At 42.9% G+C, this 19,019-nt stretch overlaps 1 pseudogene; it reads left to right on the top strand.

The window, feature by feature from the left end:
* The first annotated feature begins 173 nt into the window (after window positions 1-173).
* Window positions 174-3,672, top strand: LOC124234153 (butyrophilin subfamily 2 member A2-like; annotated as a pseudogene).
* The last annotated feature ends 15,347 nt before the right edge of the window (window positions 3,673-19,019 follow it).

Genomic DNA, 19,019 nt, shown 5'->3' with positions numbered 1-19,019 from the left:
ATATAATTCATACATAAAGTTGTGCTCCTGGGAGAGGATTAGACCCTGTCCTATCCCAGTCCCCTAGCCTGTTCTTCTTTTCCAGCCCCATTGCCCCTGTGGGGAAGAGACCATGTGCAGCCTTGAAGTTCCCATCCCAGCACATCCCAGGGTGAGGATCACTGTAGGTGACTATGGAGACCACACGCCACTTGGTTCCTTCAAAGTCGATTGTCAGAGCCAGAAGTCCAGCACCTCACTGGGTTGACTGCAAAGTGATGTGGTCGAGGGAACGAATTCACACACGGGATGTGAAGGGACTAGAGGCCAAACTCTTCACTAATAATGGGCACATGTGTACCCACTCTGTCAATGTGATTCATGGTCATGGAGCCAGAACCAATCCTCCTACTTTGAAGTTCTCTAAGAAACCTAACTTAACACCTAAAGATTGTCTGTGGAATAAGAATTTGGGAGAATGAAGCTAGATGATCTATAGTGGTATTTTTATCACACTGTAGAATCCATCTCCAGAAAAAGGGATATATCCACCCCTGATCATTCATTGGTGTTAACAGATGTTCCTTTCAACTGATGGATACTGGGGAAAGGCTACTCTTCGTTATCATTCCTATCATTGGTCACCACTTTATCCTCTCCGTCAGGCGTGTGCTTCTCAAGTTACATTTGTTAAATAAATTTAATAGTCTTCACTCTTCCTCTGAGGTTTTTCTAGATTTTAATCTCCCACCGTTTATTCACTAGAGTTTCATAGTTTACTTCATTGTAACATTTTCACAAAATCCTTATTGTATTACTTTTCTATTGCTGCCATAATAAATTATCACAAATTTTGGGACCTGAAACAATATAAATTTATTTTCTCACATTTCTGTAGATCAGAAGTCCAACTTGGGTCTCACCAGGCTAAAATCAAGGTGGTGGCATGCTGTGTGCTTTCTGGAAGCCTTGGGAAGAATCTGTTTACTTGCTCCTTCAGATTGTTGGCAGAACTCAGTTTCATGTAGTTGTAGGACTTAGGTTCCCATTCCTTGCTTTCTGTCAGCTGAGGGCTATTTCCTGCTTCTAGCAGCTGCCATCTTCCTCATCCTGAGATGCTCTTCGTCCATCTTTCAAACAGCAATGGCAGCTTGAGTCCCTCTCAGTCTTTGAATCTCTCCCTGTCCTTCTTCCATTGCATCTCTTTGACTCTTCTGCCTTCTTCCACTTTTAAGAACTTAGGTGGTCAGTCCAACAGATAATCCAGGATAATCTCCCTACTTTAAGGTACAAAACATTAATTCCACCTGAAAGATTCATTTTGCCATGCAATGTATCATATCCATAGGTTGCAGAGATGATGGTGTGGACTATTTAGTCTATTACAGTTATCGTAGTCACAGTCTGGACCACTCTGGAGGAAGAGGAGCTCTTGATCCTGGTAGGCCCCTATATAGAGTAAGAGCCTGCGTGATTGGAGAGTCCTGTGAATTTTTTTATCACATTAACCTAGAGCTTCAGGAAGCCACAGCTACTGAGAAGTCCTCCCAGGGCCAAAAGTTAAATCTTGAACCTGCTTGATTCACTTCAGAGTGGACACATCCATACAGAAGTGAGAACAGTAAAATCTCTAGTTGAATGAGTCAATCAACAAACATTCAATAGGAAGCAGACACTTGGTCCTGTGATGGGGTCTGTAACAGGAACACAAAGAAAAGTGTGATGTAATCTTTTCTCCTTAGAGATCTCACCATTTATTTGGCATATTGGTCTCCTAGTGTTCTCCAACATGAAGGTTTTCTTCCTTGCCTTCATCCTTCCTTTCTTCCTCCCTATCTTCTGCCTTCCTTCCCTGTCCCTCCTTCTTTCCTTCCTTCCATCTTCCCTTCACAGAAGGGCTACTGCAGGAATGCATGGAATATGCATAATCAGTTTCTCTGGGCACTGGGAGAGAGTATAGACATCACAGTTCAAGAGCCATGTGTGGGAAAGGCAATAAGCTTCCCCACGCCTGTCTCAAGGGTGCACACACAGGTGTCAGAAATGCCTTCCTGCTCCAAGAGAACACTGATCTTCTGTGTGTAGCCTGCGAGGGGAGGGGAGGTGGGCAAGTGGGAGAAAACAGAACCCACTTGTTTGGTCCTAATGAGCACTCTGCACTCTATGATTTGTCCCCTTCAGCTCAAAAGCACCAAAGAATCCAGGGTTTACTAGATACCATGGCACTGGGACCTTTCCTCCTTCCTTGGTTGAATTTCAAAATCGTCACAGTCAGGCATATCAACTTGGGGAAAGGAGAAAGTCATTTTAACACAATGGAAATGCACATTGACTAAGTAATAATAATTGCAGATGGGAGAGTCTGCAGAATGTCAGGGTCTGAAGCATTTCCTGTATCCAGAGAGCTCATAGCTGCAGACTCAGACCCAAGTTGCTAAAGCAAAACTGGATACAAAGAGTTCCCCCTCCCTTTTACCATACTCACCTCTCACTCTCAAGCAGCAGGTTGGCTTTTGGTGACATTATACTCCTTTTTTATCCTTTGAAGGACGCCCTTCTTAGTCATTTAAATCAGTTGTCATCTGGTTAAACTGGTGGAGCACAGAAGATCAATGAAGGGACCCATTACCGCCCAGGGAGCTGTGTAGGGAGAAGTTGGCCTTAACTGCTTCATTGGGAGAAGGATAGGGCCTCTTTGTTCATGTCAACCAAGTGGGAAAGTCTCTAACTAAAGCAAGTCCCTGGGGTCATATGTCTTCAGTAGAAAAGGGGGAAGATCTGAGAAGGTTGAGAGAATATGGGAGCCATTAATTCCATCTTTCTTGCTAAATTTTCTGCATTTCTTAGAGCCCCAATTATCCTCTACCTGAGGCTACGCTCCTGTCACTAAAAGACAGAGTGTAGCCTCAGTAATTCTCAGGCTGTGAGCTGCCTGGGACCTGAGATCAAGGGTCCTTCATGGAAAAGGCTGCAACATGAGGGATCTCGCACCAGCTTTCTGAGACCTCTCTGGGGACCAGGAATCACAAAATCTCCTGAGGTCACATTCCTAAACCTAAGACTTCCTCTGCAGCTGATGTGATCCAGGACCCAGACACCATTCATCTTGAGCTCTTCCTATGAAAGGACTAGAGAAGCATGAGATGGGGTCCCTCCAGGCAGAGCATGCTTGACAGCACAGAGAGATTTGATTGCTGCCTTGTGTCCTGGGCCTGGAGAGCTTTTCCTCAGGAGACATCAGTGGGAGGTGGAGGTTGAAAACATGATGGTGTGGCATGTGAGGGTTTGTACAGACAGTGTTGAGAGGAAAGGGGAGGCCCTACTCGTTCCTCAGAAAAGCTCCTGGACCATGGAGATGGTTGGAATCCAGTACTGGGCCTGCTCGTCTCCTTAGAAGTTTCTCCCCCTGACAGAGCACCTTTGCTGGGTAGGCATCTTCCTGGACTATGAAACTGGAGATGCCTCCTTCTATAACATGAGGGACAGGTTGCACATCTACATAGTCCCCATTCACCATTCTCTGGGCCCCTGAGACCCTTCTTCAGGCTGGGGTCTGATGACAGCTCCCTCTTCATCTTCCCAGTGTTCACAGGGGGCTGGGAGTTCATGGTGACTGAGGGTGTCCTGATCCTTCACAGGGCAGGGACCCACCACAGCCATCAGGACAAATTCACTAGTCTCAGTGCCAAGTAGAGAAGTCCTGGCCATCTCTAATACCACAGCACAGCACCCCATGGGGGAAAATAGGCTCTTCTTCCCCCTGTTCACATAAGAGAACCCCCTCAAGAGGCCCCTTTGACACTCACTTCAGACCTAGCCCCGTCTCACCCTCATTAGGTTGTTACTTTAGTAACTCATTTGCTTGTAACCATGGGGCAGGGTCCAGTCTCAGGAACTTGTGCTGCCACATCACTCCCAACCAAGAAGAAAGTGTGAGAAAGTGACAGGCAGAAAACCTGCTACTTTAACCTCAGAGGGATGCATTCCACCTGATCTTCGAGTTGACATCAGACACTGTGAACTCTTGGCCAGGACAACAGGACACATTAGGATGTAAGAGGTGAAGGGGAAACCACAAATGGAGGTCAGATACAGAAGAAGCAGGGCCAGTGAGGATGGAGGGGGCCAAGACTATCATCATGGTCAAGCCCCACCATTACAACTAAGGAGTCCCAAGAGCTGATGGTCCATTTCCAACTACCCCCAGGATTTCCAGACCACACACTAAAGCTCCCTAGGCCTAGAACTGGGATGAAGAAGGATGAAGGATGAGAACACATCTGAGTTTTGCCTGGCTCAGGTGTCCCTGTAATAAACAATCAGTCAGGACTTAGATATTGAGTATGGCCTAAGGTTTCAGGTCCCAGCTGAGCAGGTGAATACTGGACAAAATGGCTCATAAGGTTCAGGTTGAGTGGGGAAAGCAGCAGTTTTCAGACTTTGGTCTTAGGTATTTAAAAAATTATTGAGGATCTTAAAGAGCTTTTTCTTATTTGGGTTATATCTCTCAATATTTATGGCATTAGAGATTGAAACTGAAACTGTGTGGCTCTTGTATGGTGGGTACATGCTGTCTCTGTTGTGTGGTTGGTACACACTGTATCTGCTGTATTGTGGGTACATGTTGTGTCCGTCACGTGGTGGGTCCCTGGGGCAGGAGCAAGTATGGAGGATGGAGACCAACTAGGAAACAATTACATTTGTCTATGCAAGAGATGATGATGTAGGTTTGGACCATGTTAGTAACCATGGAATTGCAGAATGTAATGGATTCATGATTTATTTGGAGATGGGACTTCCTGTTGGAATAGGTGCTGGGGGAGAGGAGGATAGAAGCAAGGATGACTTTTAGGTTTTCCCTTGAGCATCCGGCTGGATGGTGGGAGACTAGGAAAAACGTATTTCAATTATGTTTCCTTTGGTGTGGGACTTTGCATGCTTTGTGTGCTCGTGTGTATGTCTGCATGTGCGTGTGTGTGTATTTCTGGTTTTCCGTGTTTAGCACAGGATACTTTTGTGGTCAGATCTCTCTCCTGTGGTGGATAGGCTAACTGTCCCCAGTTCTGCTGTTGTCAGCCATTAATCTTTGCAGTGCCACACCTCATTGACTTTGGGCTTGGCCATGTGACTTGTGTGGCCAATGGAATGTCAGTGAAATAAAGGTTCTAAATATGTTTGCATGGTTTGGCTTGGCTCTTTGATTCCGCCAGTTACCAGGACCCGGAGAAGCACACATCTTGAAGTTCCTGTTCTCAGAATAAAGAGAGCTCTGGAGTTGACAGGAACCCAACCTCCAGCCTGGAATCCAATCTAGTCAGCCAAGCCCAGGTGAGCCCACCGCAGACCAGCTGCAGTCCAGTTACCCTGCAGACCCATGAAGGAGAAAAGCAAATGTTGATATAATCTCGTGAGATGTTTGATGTTTGTTTTGAGGCATGAATGCAACAGAAACCCGTTTTATATACATACACCCAGTACTGAGTAAATGTTATTAACATTATTATTTTTTTTATAATAATGGTAACTCTTTGCCACTGATTGGTTGAGGGACTATTTCGGCTGGGTCTGAGGTTCCCGTTTTTGTGGATCAGAGCAGCTCAATCATCTTGCTAAGCATGAAGGTGGGAAAGGAACTTGAGGAGTAAGGGCTCTTGCTCTCCCTCCCACAAAGGGAAATTATTGAAAACAAGATTAACTCCAGGGCAGGATTTGGATAAAGGATAATCCAGGGGTGAGAAGACTCCCTTACAGCAGAAGACTCCCACCTGCTTCCTGTTGCCTGAAGTCTGTTTAAGGAAGGAGAGAGCCTCTATTCCACAATGAGAAAGAAAAGACTTCAGATGCATGTAAAAGAAGTAGAGCAAAGGAGTTATTAAAGTAAATATTGATGATAATTTCTCTTTCTCTCTCTTTCTCTTTTTATTCAACCAATGATTTGGGCACCTAACCCTGTCTTTCAGGCACTAACTCCATTCCTTCAAGTTCAAATGTGAAATAAATAAGTGCCTTGCCTTGGAACAGCTTGTCTGATAAGAGATAGGGTTAAAAAGTCAGCAGTCCTGGGCATCTGAAACTGAGTACCAAGAGGAGACTGGATATCCTGAAGTTGAACTTCTCCAATTCCACAGTGGCCTCTGGTACAGTGTATTTTTGAAACAAATAGAAATAGTGTTGAAGACTATGTGCTTCATTCAGAGCCTGGAGCAGCCTTTACAAGTGCTCTGACTCAGTTAGAAATTACCATCCCTGGAGCTCAGACTAACATTTTTGGAGAGCAGCTTGCTTTTGGCTAACAATAGCCCCACAGGGGAAAAAAGAAAAAGAAAAACAAAACAAAACAAAACAAAACAAAAACCCAAAGTGTAGAAATTGTCTACAACGTTTATTTGCTCTTCACAGTGTAATCAGAAAGTGGGTTTTGCTCTAAATATGTGGTCTGAGTAACAGCTTTCTCCCTGAGGCTGAGAAATCTGTCCACTGAAATTCATGTTTTTTCCTTACATAATATACAGTTATCACTGGTAATTAGTTGCCTAGGCAGGGAATACATTTCCCAGCATCTCTTCTGTCTAGGTGGATCTGCGCATTGTTTCTTACCAATGGAACATGAGCGGAAGTGAAGTGTGTCTCCTCTGGGCCAAAGCCTTTAAGAGGTGGCCACTTTCTTTTTCTTCATTCTGGCTACATGTGGAGACTCCGTGCTCTTGGGGGATGGGCTGTCAGATGAAAGGAGTCACACCCATGAATCCTGCCTACCAGCCAGGAGCTACTACATTGATGGTTATATGAGCAAGAACTCAATTACTGTTGGGTTCAGCCCCTGAAATTTTGGAAGATATTTGTTGTACCAGCTAGCAAGACATTAAGCAATACATATACCTTGCATATTCTAGAATATACAGGAATAGCAACATTTCTTCAGGGAGGTCATATGTCAAAAAGTCTCCTCCATTTCCCCATCTTGGTAGCCCCTCCCTAAGTAGCTCTGATGAAAATGGCATCAGAGGAATTTTGTAACATTCACACTGCAATCAAGACACCCAGGACTAGAGCACTGACCTTATCAGTATGTCTGGGGCTTTGGTGTGTAAGCTACACAGAATCTGTGGAAAAATTTTGCCTTCCTGGGCTTATACAATTTTAGGACCCACTTTAAGGAAAATATACTAAATTATGCATATATATTAAGTACAGGCCCTTGGAAGAGGCCCTGAGTCTTCAGTTTTATTTGCATCACTCTAAATCCACCTCACATGCCCACTGAAGAAGATGCACAGCAAGGGAGGTGGGCAAGCAAGAACAAAGAGGGCTGCCTACACAGTTTTCCTTTCTCAACTAAGGTGCTTTGTAGCAAAATGCAAAACCGAAGGAGTTTGCAAAACTGTGTAAACATTGAGAGTTTACAAGCTGGTGGTGCTGTTCCACCAGCAGAGGAACATGGAGCCATGCAAAGTGACTGTGTAGAGGGCTTCTTGCAAATCTTTCAAATGAGATCATAGGACAGGATTTAATTTGTTTTAAAAACTTAAAAAATATGATACATCTTGCTCCAGGTGTGTTGTGGGCAAGTCTTGCCCTAACATCAGGTTCTGCCATCCACACTGCTCCCATTTCACCTGGAGTCTCCACTCAGAGCTCCTCTCTCTCTCTCTGAACAATCTTTGCCAGTGGCTTGAGGTCCCCCTTGCGTGGATAACCCATCTGTTTCAAGCCCAGGCCTGGCTCTCTACCTGCCTGATGTGTCTGTCTAAATGTCCTTCAGCACCTCAAATGCAACAATTACTGAGCTGCCATCATTATCTCCATGTTCTCTTACACCTGGCTCTCTTGACCCAGTAGTAGCACTGACGTCTTTAGTTACCAATCAAGACACTGGGATCATGCTCCATAATTCATTCTCTATGGCCTACTTCTAGCAGCTGCCATTTCTATCTCTGGCTGGCTGCATAATTTGCAGGGCTCAGTGCACAATGATAATGTGGGGCCCCTTGTTCAAAAAGCAGGAACAAGTGCTTTTAAAAGTATTGAAATATAAAGCTTTTCTCTTTCTTCTATAATCTCTCTCTCTCTCTTTCTCTGGTCTATTATAGTGTCTTTTATTTCCTAGTTATTATTGTTCTAAGTAAAAAAAATTGGCATTTTTAATTATTACCATGAAATTTACCACTTTCTTTATAATGTGCAATGTTAGTTTTAAATGCTAATATAAGAACATTTAATGCATATGTGGATTCATTAAATGTGCATCATTTGTATTTTATAGAGTGTATATGTATTCCATTCTTATCAGAACAGTGGAAACTCTGCACAAAACTAAGTCAACTGTTGTTGTTTCTCTTTTTGGTATGTGTATGTTCTACCAACACTATCTTTGGCTTATTAATAACTAAGGAAAGACCAGAAGGAAGGGGAACTATGGGTTTTTATATCCTTTCCTTAACTTCTCTGCCATCAATTTTAGCATAAATGGTAGCAAATACAGGGATGTAACATACAAAAGAACATGATGGTATTGTGTTTCTTAGGACACCATTAACATCTTTTTGCATTTGAAGCAAGTTTTGGTTCAAAAGGGAATCATGACCTCTAGGGGCTGTCAGCACCCCCATTTACTCAGTCATAGATGTGACTTGCTTACTTTGTACTCACTCTGAGTTTTGCTGAATTACCATGCTTATGGGTCTGATGGAAATCTGTGGAGCATCACAAATACTATATGTGAAAGGAGAGGCAAGGAACGGTGGACATGCACATTGGGCATATAGCCTTTTCTTATGAACATGCTCTGTTAGTCCACTGGATTTCATTTATAAAACACAAGTTCACCGGACAGCCACATGCAAAAGAGTGAAACTGGACCACAATCTTACACCATACACAGAAATTAACTCAAAATGGATTCAAGCCTTTAACGTAAGACCTGAAACCATAAAATTCCTGCAAGAAAATATAGATGATAGGCTCCTGGACATTGGTCTTACAGATGATTTTTTTAAAATTTGACACCAGAACAAATGGTAACAAAAGCAAAAATAATCAATTGGTACTATATCAACCTAAAAAGCTTCTGCACAGCAAAGGAAATCATCAACAAAATGAAAAGGCAACCCACTGAGTGGGAGAAAATTTTTGCAAGTCATATATCTGACAAGGGGTTATTATCTAAAATATATAAAGAACTCATACAACTCAATAGCAAAAAAAAAAAAATCCAATTTAAAAATGGGCAAAGGAACTGAATAGACATTTTTCCAAAGAAGATCAACAGGTGGCCAACAGATACAGTAAAACGTGTTCTACATCATGAGTCATCAGGGAAATGCAAATTAAAGCCACAATGAGATATTGCCTCACATGTGTTAGAATGGCTATCATCAGGAAGCTAAGAAATAACAAGGGTTGGTGAGAATGTGGGGAAAAGGGAGCACTTGTGCACTGTTGGTGGGAATGTAAATTGGTGCAGCCACTGTGGAAAACAGTATGGAGGTTCTAGAAAAAATTAAAAAGAGAACTACCATGTGATTCAGCAATTCCACTTCCAGGTATTTATCCAAAGAACACAATAATGCTAACTTGAAAATGTATATACACCCCCCATGTTCTTTGCAGCATTATTTACAGCAGACAAGATATGGAAACAACCTAAGTATCCATCAATGGATGAATGGATAAAGAAAATGTGGCATATATATACCACGGAGTATTATGCAGCCGTGAGAAAGAAGAAATTCTTGCCATTTGCAACAACGTGGATGTACCTCTTTATGCTTCTGTGAAATAAGTCAGATAGAGAAAGACAAATACTATATGGTCTCACTTTTATGTGGAATCTAAAAACAACTCTGAACTCATGGATACAGAGAACAGATTGGTGGTTGCCAGAGGCAGGGGTTGGGGGTGGGTGAAATGGATGAAACAAGACAAAAGGTACAAACTTCCAGTTATAAAATAAGTAAGTCATGGGGATGTAATGTACAGCATGGTGACTATAGTTAATAATACTGTATTCTATATTGATAAGTTGCTGAGAGTGGATCTTAAAAGTTCTCATCACAAGGAAAAGAAATCTGTAATGTGTGGTGATGAATGTTAACCGGACTTATTGTGACGATCATTTTGAAATATATATAAATATTTATACCTTATGCCATACATCTGAAACTAATACAGTGTTAAATGTCATTTATATCTTAATTTTTAAAACCTCCAAGTTCAAAGATAAAATTATTAAGAATTTCAAGATGGCAGCAGCAGTGGTGTCCTTCTGACTGCAGGGTCCTATGCAACTGCACAGGTGACACCCTATGAAGCCAGCCCTGTTTCTATCTCTTTATTACCTCTTGGAACTGCCCCTCCTCTTCAAGCCCCCGGCCTCTGTTCATGTCACTGTAACTTCTCCCCTGGACTGTCACAGTAGTTGCCCTACTTCTGGTTTCCTTACTAACCTTCCTCCACATTGTCCTCACAGAGACCTTCATATAGCACACATTTAATTTGTGCTGTTAATCCCCTCTCCTTTTAAATACTTCCATGAGAATACAGTATAAAATGATATGTATACTGTCCAAAGCCCTCTATGACCTGCCCCTGGCTCTACACTCTCATCCTCTCTACACCCTCAGCCCTGGACAAGCAGTCTTCATATAAGCAAAAGCTTGACTTACGGATAGTATTACCATATTTAGCAAATAAAAGTACAGGATGCCCATTTAAATTTCTCCCATACAATATTTGAGACATATTTTTAAATTCTTTGCGGTTTATCTGAAATTAAAATATTAACTTAGGCATTATCTGAATTAACCACCCTTTCTTTTTCTCCAAGTCACACCACAGTGGTTTCCCCCTCCTGGAAGTCTCTCTGGCCTCTCCCATCGCTCCCCTTATCACAGCACCAACACATGGCTCCTTGTTAGAATAGCTGATCTTGTTTGGCCTCCAGCAGACTCTGGGACCCAATAGCCTGATTTCAAAGTCTAGAAAGAGTCACTCTTCTCTAATTGTGAAAAGTTCCTTAACCTCTTTCTGCCTCATTTCCTGCATTTGTATAATGGGCATGATGAGGATGGTGGTGATGAGGGAAACAGTGCTGTTGTATGGACTTAGGGGTCCAGACATGTACAAACCACTTAGAAAGATTTCTGGCACATAGTAAATGGTATAATTTGCTATTTGAATGACTTGGCTGTGAATTCCTGGCCAGCAGGAACTGTGTTCTATTGATCGCACCCCTGACTCCTCATACAATCCCTGGCACACAAATGATGCTGCTTATTGAATGAACGTATCTGCTTTAAACTCCAACCGGGAACCTTGAGAAGTAAGATTATAAAACCTTACCATGCCTACGGCATTACACAGGGTCAAGAAGGTGCCTGCTGACAGGGCTCCATCTTTCCTGGGTCCCTTGGGTGTCCATCCTGGGACAGCTCTCCACCTTGGCTTCTGCTCCTTCCACACATCTGCCTGTTTCTAGGTCTCATCACCTCTCTGGCTTTTCCCTTCTCCCATCATAGTGGCAATGTTTCCTGGATCTGCAGCTGACTGGTCTCTGCAGGCAGAGAGAGGGGGCTAATGTGCATCTCCCTACCTGGCCTCTCTGGGCCCAGTCAGGTTCTTCTGCTCTTGTGACACAAATGTGCCAATTCCAGAAAATAAACATTTCGTATCACTCAACCCCAAGTGGGCAAGGAACATCCTGTGTGAGGTAAGTATGGAGGAAAGCCTGAGAGGGAACAAGAAAACCATATTATCCTTTTTACATTACTCTCTTTGGGCAAATAAACTCTGGGGGAAGGACAAAGACCTCCTGTGTTTTGGTCAAGGACCTTTGCACTGTTGTGTGTTCTCAGCTTACCAGCACTTTCTCTCCTGCTCTTCTTTGCCAGTTGTGGGCATTAGGGGCCTGTGCCAGTCTGAGTTGAGTTCCTGTTCCCCAGCGTCAGTGTGTGTGGCCACAGAAGGCCAAGGAAATGGGGGCAGGGCCTGCTGCACAGCAGAAACTGTTCAGAGGTCCAGCTTCACAGTCAGTGATGGATTGAACCCTGACATTGCTGCTCACTAGCCAAGTACTTTGATCTAGCTTCAGTTTCCTGAAAAATTTGGGATCCTAATACCTCCCTGGCTGATTCTGTGCAATGAAGCATAAACAAAAACTCATTGCCTGGGCCTTGCGTAAATCATGGGGATGCACGCAGCCCCTAGAACAGCGTGAGCAGTGAATAACATCTGGGTGTTATTATTGGGATCTTAGAGAGAGGGCACAACAAGGATTCTGAACTGTGATCTTTTCCCAGGAAGGAGCAAAGTTGGGAGCAATGAAGGAGAGAGCCTTCCTCTCTGCATCTGTGATCCTCTTCATTTCGGAGAACTCTCTAATTTTCTTGTGAGAAAGTCATGGGAGGCTCCAGAATTCTCTACAGAGGGGCAAGTGTGTCTGTGTATCTTGGGGGCCTAACGCTGCATATGCATATTCTCACGCAATTTAAGAAAATGTCAACAGGGTAAAGAATGGGAGATGATGTAGATTTGGGAGGCATGGATGTTCTCCATTGTTCCCAATGTTAAATGTGTTTTCACATCACAATGGTTGGGAAGGCAATGTTGGGTGTGAAGAACACTGGCAGTGAGTTTGAATAACAGTAAGATTAGTCAGAGAATCCAGAGCTCCCACTGTGTTAAGGGATGTTAAGAAAAAGAGTCATTGAGCCACCTTGGATCTGAATATTTATTTTGTTTAAACAAGTTTTGAGGGCAGGGATTGGACTGGAAGTCCAACAGTGATCCTGGGGTTTTAGCATTCACAAACCAATAGTAGTAGCGGAGCTGAATGAGGATATCCTACAGACATGCACTGTTCTAGGAAGAACAATCTGCAGCTTGTGGGAATGCTCATCCCATGGTTGGGGTGGTAACTATTGTAGCTACAGAAGAAATTTTGGGGAATGGTGGTTCTCCCTTCAAAGCTTTAGTAACAAGCAAGAGATAGGAGGAAGGGAGGGAGGAGAAGAGAAAGGGTTGAGACTGAATGCAGTTTGGAAGGAGGCTAACGATGGAGCTTAAGGAGTGCTGCCCACAGCAAGAAGTTGCACCTAGAAGTGAGACTGCAACACTGCCTTCCACTTTCTCCTCCTCCTCCTCTTTAGACCCTGCATCTCTAGTCCATTTTGGTCCATTCCTTTCTTGTGTGGAGGCATCGCCTGTCCCAGGGTAGATGCCTGCCCTTGCACCATCCAGAAGATGTCTTCATCTTCTATGCATGGAATGCTCTTTCGTAGAAGAAGCCTCTCTGCCTAAAAGCAAAGACAAAACTGCCAGTTTGGGTCTTCACATCCTGGGACCAGGGACTATTGCCCCCTAGGGAACCTTGAGATCTGACTCTCAGAGTTGAGCAGGAGCAGGCTGCGGCAGGGAAAGATTACTACCCTGGAAATCAGCAAACCAACTAGCTCTGAGCTTGGACAGGTCAATTAAAGCATCATAGACAAAGAAGTAAAAAGCGTTTAGGTGATTCTCAGTGGAAGGCTCCTCTTCCCATGAGGAAAAAGAAAGTTTCCACCCATTCCTCCAGATCTCAGGTTCAGGGGTGATTTGTGTCTCCCTAATTTAAGTCCCTGGGGCTTTTTTTGCTTTTTTTTTCACAATGACTCTGAAGGCTTCCTGGTTTCCCAACCATCCTGTGGGAAAGAATGGGGCAAGACAGGAGTCACTATCACGGCCAGGCCCCTTCTTGTCATTGACTGGTCTAGGAATCTTGAAGAGGCTTTGAGGAATCCTCTGTGGCTCCAGAACATGCTGTATGTGGCGCTTTCCTGCTTTTCTCTGCAGGAATAGTGCTCAGCAATCCCAGCTCAGGCACACTCTTGCTGAAAGATTTTCCTTGGGCGACAGCACAGACTTCACTCTTGCTTCTTCTGGGACTTCTCCTGGGGGGTGTGCTGGGTTTCATCTGGAAATTTCTCTGGGAGAAAAAGTGAGAATGCCTCACCAGAGGTAAGTCAATCAGAAGACAGAGGCAGTGAGGTCCAAAGACTGTGGAACAGGAGGTTGGACTGAGTGAAAGGAGAGGACAAAGACCAGAAGATCAGGGGATGTTTTAATCAAAGTTTTTAATGCAGTCCTTCCTCACTCACTACCATCAACCCTGCTCCATTTCCTTCCCCACCTGTGACCCTGACTGTGCCCCAGTGTTCTTAGTTCTGGGACAGCTCTCAGGACTCACTGCACACAGTCCAGGAAGGGGTCTCCCAGAAGCCCCTTTGCTCAGTAGACCTGGCTTCTCTGCTATGGACAGTACTGATTAACTTCTTGTCCTTTTGTAGAGAAACTCCAAAGAGAGCTCAGTAAGTTCTTTGCTTTGCTCTCCTCTGTGTAGGATTTAAGACCTTCTCACTCACCAGTTATCTCATAAGGTTTCTTTGTTCTACTTGAGGCTGGAGAAAAGCCCAGAAAGTGGATGGTGAGTAAACTGGAATATTTGTTTTAATCTAAAACTTCATCTGCCTCATTTAATAGGTGTATTTAACCTGATTCTTTCCCCTGAGGCCTTGTTTATTCCTATACAATCCATATTTACCTGTATAATCCCAATACCTCTGGCTCACACCTCACGGATGCCTCAAAGGGTTTTAAATCCTGTGTCCAAAACTGAACTCCATGCCCTTTCCCGTCTCCTGCTCTTCCTCCTGTGTACCCTTGACTCCTCAAGGCTGCCACCACCCAGCCAAGTGAGCTCCTTTCTCTCCTACTCCTCAGGGCAAGTTATTTCTACTGCTTAGCCCAAGGCTCCTTCTCAGCATGGACTGCATCCCCAAATTTTTCTCTTTTTTTAATCACAGATCTTGGGAGTTTGTTTACCACAGCACTTCTTTTCACAGCCATCACCAACAAAGCATTGTAACTCTATGGTTTCTGTTTCCCTTATTCTGATAGATACTGCTATCTCTCTTCTCTTATGACTTTTAGTTTAATTAAATATCAGGAAACAGAAAAGATATCTGGAAAACAGCCAGAATAACCAACACATTGCTCTTTAAAATTTATTACAGTGGTCAGCCTAGTGGGTAGTGGTTGAGTTCACATGCTCTGCTTCAGCAGCCCAGGGTTCACGAGTTTGGGTCCTGAGCACAGACTTGCACACTGCTCATCAAGCTGTGCTGTGGCAGTATCCTATATACAAAATAGAAGATGTGCACAGATGTTAGCTCAAGACTGACCTTCCTCACTAAAAAGAAAACAAAAGTTATTTCAATATTGTCCAGTCTAGAGTTTCAGTGTAAACCTCCTAAAACAAACATCTTGTTACCTTCCCCTGAGTTTCCAAATGTCATGTGACTTCTCATTGCCTCCTGCAGTGTTAGTGGAGTGGAGGATGCCTTGGCGATTTGTAAATTCTAAAATAATTTTCAAATTTTTTGAAAAAATTGTCTTAATGTCATTTTGTGTGTGTGTGTATGTGTGAGAAAGATTGGCCCTGAGCTAACATCTGTGTCAATCTTCCTCTATTTTATGTGGGATGCCACCACAGTGTGGCCTGACAAGCTGTGCTAGGTCTGTGCCTGGGATCCGAAAGTGTGAACCCCAGGCTGCTGAAGCAGAAAGTGCAAACTTAACCACTTGGCCACACAGCAGACCCTTACTGTCATTTTTAATCTAAATAAACAACCTAAGCAGTCTCTGTATCACCTGGTTAACTTCCTTGTAGTCAATTATTGCTTAGTGGTTCCAGTTTCTAAGCTAACTGCTATGTTTATAATCACATCAGTGACAAATGAACTCCCTAATGACAGACTTTAACTTTCAATGCCTCATTTTCAAATTGGTTCCTTCAGGGTTTGCAGGTATATTTTCAGTAGTGTTCTGGAAATTCTTTTTGGTCTAAGCAAACGTTTCACATAGCAAAGTTGAAGAAACACTACCCAAAAATATAAAGTCCAGTCCTTGGACTGTTTATTTTTGCATTAAGATACTCAGCAATCCAGTCCTGCTATTTCTGCCCCATCCTTGGACATTCTCTGCCATGTGCTGCCCTGCACTGGCCAGACCACACCTGCTGCAGTGCCCCCAAACTGTCACTCAGTTTCATACTTCTGTGCCCATTTCCTCTGCCTGTTCAACTCACCTGCTTGGCTCCTGTTTATCCTACTTAATGGGACAGAAGGAGAAAGGTAACTTCACCTCTCTGAAATTCTATTATCCTCACCTGGAAATTGAGCTCACTATACCCACCACTCCGAGAAGATAATAGGGAGTAAGATAAGGTGTCAAGAACACCAAGTACAGGATGTAGCATATGGCTGAGATCAGTGAACATTAGCCATTATCCTCATCAACACATTCTTTCCATGTGTCTGATGATGAGGCAACCCGCTACTTCAGAGAGAGGATAGAATAGGGAGGTCCCAAACTTCCTGCCCCACCTCCTGCACCTGCTCCTCCTGATCTGTTTCCTCTGCTTTTGAGAGAGCGCATGTCCTTTCTCCTGTGTGAGGCTATTTCTTCACCCTCATCCTGCAACCTCATGCTCCAGCTTCCCTCAGGGTTTCTCTATTCAGTCTTTCATTGATTCATTAACTCAATAAAGATCCATGAGCACTAACTATGTGTCAGTTACTATTCTAGGTGCTGGGGCACAGAAGTGAACAAAACAGAAATTCCACGTTCATCATCTGCATGCATCTCTCCCTTCTAGTGGAGAGAGACAAACAGAAAAGTAAAAAATAGTAAAATATATGGTGTGACACATGATAATAAGGATAAGTGATGGGAAATAAGTGAATTGGACTAAGGAATATTGGATCAGAAGGTGCAATTTAAAATAGGGTGGTGATGATGTAGGGGAGCAAGACACAGGACTACCTGGGGGAAAAGCATTTCAAGTAGACAGAACAGCAGTGCCACAGCCCAGAGGCAGAAGCATGCCTGGAGTATTTGAAGAGTAGAAAGAGGCTGGTGTGGCTAGAGGACAGGGAGTGACCAGGAGAATTGGAGGGGACAGTATCAGAGGAGTTTGACTTTGAAAGCCAACATCTGGTCTTGGCTTTGTCTGTGAGAAAGGAGCTAATGACAAGCTTGAGCAGAGGTTGGATTGGATCTGACTTATGTTTTAAGAAGTTACTTCAGAAAGAGTTGAAAGATGGTGACATAAGCAGACTCTGAACTCATCTCCTCCCACAGACACAACCAGGTTACAACTATTTTTGGAAAAATTACCCTGGATCGAAAACTGAAAGCTGGATAAAAAGAACCCCCACAACAAGGGACAGTCCTGACTAAGGAGGAAGAGGCAGAAATTCCTGCTGGAGAGGAAAAAAGCCACCTTTTGGAGCAAAGGTCAAGCTAAAGAGTCTATCAACTCAATATAGACTGTTATATACATAGAATATTAAATAGGATCCTCATGGTAATTACAAATCAGAAACCTATAATAAGTAAGAAAAAAAGTAAGACAAAAGAAATCAAACATATTACTAAAGAAAGCCATCAAACCACAAGGGAAGGGAGCAAGAGAAAAAGACAGGAACAGAAAAGAACTACTAGAACACCAAGGAAAAAAGTAACAAAATGGCAATAATTATGTATTTATCAATAGCTACTTTAAACGTCAATGGACTAAATGCTCCAACCAAATACCATAGGGTGGCCAATTGGATTAAAAAAACAAGACTCATGCATATGCTTCATAAAAGAAACACACTTCAGACGTAAAGACACTCATAAATGGAAAGTAAATGGATGGAAAAAGATATTCCATGCAAATAGCAAAGAAAAGAAAGCGGGGGTAGCAATACTTATATCAGACAAAATAGACTTTAAAACAAAAACTGTAGTAAGAGACGAAGAAGGGCACTACATAATGATAAAGGGAACAATCCAACAAGAAAATATAACACCTGTAAATATCTATGTAAGCAACATAGGAGCACCTCAATATGTAAAGCAATTATTAACAGACATAAAAGGAGAAATACACAGTAACACAATAATAGTAGGGGGCTTTAACACTCCACTTACACCAATAGATAGGTCATCCAAACAGAAGATCAATAAGGAAACACTGGCCTTAAATGACACAATAGACCAGATGGACTTAGTAGATATATGTAGAACATTCCATCCAAAATACACAGAATACACATTGTTTTCAAATGCTCATGGAACATTCTCCAGGATTGATCACATCTTAGGCCACAAAACAAGTCTCAATAAATTTAACAAGATCAAAATAATACCATGCATCTTTTCTGACCACAAAGGTATGAAACTAGAAATCAACTACAGGAAGAAAACCAGAAAAGCCACAAAAATGTGGAGATTAAACAAAATGCTACTGAACAACGATTGGGTCAATGAAGAAATCAAAGGAGAAATCAAAAAATTCCTGGAGACAAGTGAAAATGAAAATACGACATGCCAAAATCTGTGGGATACAGTACAAGTGGTTCTAAGTGGGAAGTTTATAGCAATTCAGTCTTACCTCAACAAACTGGAAAAATCCCAAATAAACAATCTAAAAGTGCACGTGAAGTTACTGGAAAAAGAAGAACAAATAAAGTTCAAAATCAGCAGAAGGAAGGAAATAATAAAACTCAGAAAGTTAAAAATAGAAATACCTTGGGACCCAGCCATCCCACTACTGGGTATCTATCCTAAGAACCTGAAATCAGCAATTCCAAGAGTCCATGAACCCCTATGTTCATCGCAGCATTATTTACAATAGCCAAGACGTGGAACCAACCTAAATGCCCAGCAACTGATGATTGGATAAAGAAGATATGGTATATATACACAATGGAATACTACTCAGCCATAAAAAAGGACAAAATCATCCCATTCGCAACAACATGGATGGACCTTGAGGGTATTATGTTAAGCAAAATAAGCCAGACAGAGAAAGAAGAACTCTGTATGACTCCACTCATAGGTGGAAGTTAACATATAGACAAGGAGAACTAATCGGTGGTTACCAGGGGAAAGGGGGGATGAGGGGAGGGCACAAAGGGTGAAGTGGTGTACCCACAACATGACTAACAATACTGTAC

The sequence above is a fragment of the Equus quagga genome, unplaced genomic scaffold (assembly GCF_021613505.1).
Source record: "Equus quagga isolate Etosha38 unplaced genomic scaffold, UCLA_HA_Equagga_1.0 72115_RagTag, whole genome shotgun sequence".
NCBI lineage: Eukaryota > Metazoa > Chordata > Mammalia > Perissodactyla > Equidae > Equus > Equus quagga.
This window is presented reverse-complemented; position numbering and strand designations above follow the sequence as displayed.